Source organism: Harmonia axyridis, chromosome X, assembly GCF_914767665.1.
Source record: "Harmonia axyridis chromosome X, icHarAxyr1.1, whole genome shotgun sequence".
Taxonomy (NCBI): Eukaryota; Metazoa; Arthropoda; class Insecta; order Coleoptera; family Coccinellidae; genus Harmonia; species Harmonia axyridis.
Genome location: NC_059508.1, coordinates 37,302,257 through 37,304,756, shown reverse-complemented (window position 1 = coordinate 37,304,756; position 2,500 = coordinate 37,302,257). Strand labels below are relative to the sequence as shown.

The window sequence follows — 2,500 nt, the reverse complement described above, 5'->3', positions numbered from 1 at the left end:
GTCGATCCTAAGCCCTAGGCGAAAGCCGATGTTGATGTGGCGTTGTTAATCGTGTTTATAAGTGGTGGCAGAAATGCTATGCATCTTGACGCGTGACGCACGCCCGTCGGGCGAAAGGGAATCCGGTTCCTATTCCGGAACCCGGCAGCGGAACCGAAATTAAACCGGGCCCTCGTAAGAGAGTTCGTCGGGGCAACCCAAAAGGACCCGGAGACGCCGTCGAGAGATCCGGGAAGAGTTTTCTTTTCTGCATAAGCGTTCGAGTTCCATGGAATCCTCTAGCAGGGAGATATGGTTTGGAACGCGAAGAGCACCGCATTTGCGGCGGTGTCCGGATCTTCTCCTCGGACCTTGAAAATCCGGGAGAGGGCCACGTGTAGGCGTCGCGCCGGCTCGTACCCATATCCGCAGCTGGTCTCCAAGGTAAAGAGCCTCTAGTCGATAGAATAATGTAGGTAAGGGAAGTCGGCAAATTAGATCCGTAACTTCGGGATAAGGATTGGCTCTGAGGATTGTGGCGTGTCGGGCTTGTTGGGGAAGTGGGTCACGGCTAACGTACCGGGCCTGGGCGAGGTGATGCGTTTCGCTTGCGTTACGTTTGATCCGAGCTCGGTCCCGCGTCTTGGCCTCCCGCGGAATCGTCAAGCTTCGAGACCCCGTGAGTGCTCGCAAGGGTGCTCTGGGTAATCTCTGCGGCCGTCATCTAACAATCAACTCAGAACTGGCACGGACTGGGAGAATCCGACTGTCTAATTAAAACAAAGCATTGCGATGGCCCCAGCGGGTGTTGACGCAATGTGATTTCTGCCCAGTGCTCTGAATGTCAACGTGAAGAAATTCAAAAAAGCGCGGGTAAACGGCGGGAGTAACTATGACTCTCTTAAGGGGGTAAGCCCGTCCTTGCCGCAAGCCGTTACCAGAAAAGCTAGTGTCAAGCCTCTCTGACATCCTCTGTGCCAGCGCTCTCACGCTCCCTCCACTCTCCCCCGTCCAGCGCCCCAGTTTGCGAACAAACTCAACGCCGTAGGACGTGGAGAGAGTTGCCGACGTTATTGGGTCGGCAGCAATGAACAGGCGGTTAAGCCTGTTTCGGAGGATGGCTGGTATAATCTCACTAAAGCATGAGACACCGAGCCCACCCTCCCGAACGGGAGCGTGAATAAAGGCTTCAGCACAGGTCTTGTTCAGGTGGAGGTAGCTGCGGACAGCCACCCGCACGACCCGATCAAAATACTTCAGAGTCTTCTTAGTAACGACCGGCGATTGGAGCAGATGTAAATATCTTGGGAGAAGATAAACTTTCAAGATGGCCAACTTCTGCTGCGGCTTCAGAGGGCTCTTCCCAATCCTCCGGAGCTGAATGTTCACCTCGTCCAGCACCGGCTTAGATCTACCCATGACACCGTAATTCGCGCCCAAGTAGCCAAACATCTCGCCCGGCTGCAGCTGCCTGATCGCTTGGCCCTCTATATAAAATAGAGGTCGGGTGATGCAGTATGAGTGCTTATTTGCACGGTTGACCTGGACGGTCATAGCCGTGCATTTGGAGGGGTTGAACCCCATTCCCCTCCTAGCAAAGAAGTCTGCAGCCAGCTTGAGACGCTTAGTGGCCTCCTTAGGCGAATTCGCTAGTAGTAGCAGGTCGTCGGCATAGCCTAAGACCGCTAAACGCGCGGTGTCATTTACGGGCAGACCACCCTCGGCGCCTTGGAGATCACAAATCAACTCGTCGAGGACGAAGTTAAACAGGTAGGGGGAAAGCGGGTCGCCCTGCTTTACTCCCCTACATATTGGGATCTCTCCGGTCATACCTCTCCCGAGCTGCACTACGGTAGTGGCATCTTCAAAAGAATCCTCCACATACCGAACAGTAGTCTCGTCTATCCCGAGCCTCTTCATCGCTCTCACGATGGACTGTTGAGAAACAGTGTCGAAGGCTTTACGCACATTATTAGAATTAGGTGCACAGACGGAGCTTTAAAGATTCCCGACCTGTTGCTCCGTATGGGGTCGAGAATTGTCGTGGTGGACGCTACGGTTTCCTGGGAGGGGCCTAATCCCCTGTCTGTGGCTGCGCTAAATAAAGTTGCCATTTATAGCGAGCCCCGTTTAATTCAAGCTCTAAACGTCAGACACCCAGGAGCCATCATCGTCGTGGCCCCCTTAGTTGTTGGCGCTAGGGGGACCTGGTGTGTTGAGAACTCGACACTCTCGAGTGTCTTGGGTTTTAGCCACCAGGACATGAAGACCTTGGTCACGCAGACCATAATTGGCAGCATTATGGTCTGGAAGGACTTTATGAAGTCCTCTCGGGCGGTTCGCTGCCCATAAGCGTCGAGAACGCAGAAGCTGATGATACACTGCAAGCTTTTCGATGATACCTGCCCAGCTAGGTGTACATAGATCTTTTTAAATAATTTATTAAGCTTTTTATCTATATTCAGTGTTGTAAGTGTCGCAGATCCTGTTGAGCATCAGTTTTATTTATACTATATTTTAA

General features: G+C 52.8%; 1 pseudogene; it reads left to right on the top strand.

Moving 5' to 3' along the window:
• LOC123688128 overlaps positions 1-2,500 on the top strand; it is a 6,434-nt pseudogene that overhangs the window by 1,818 nt on the left and 2,116 nt on the right.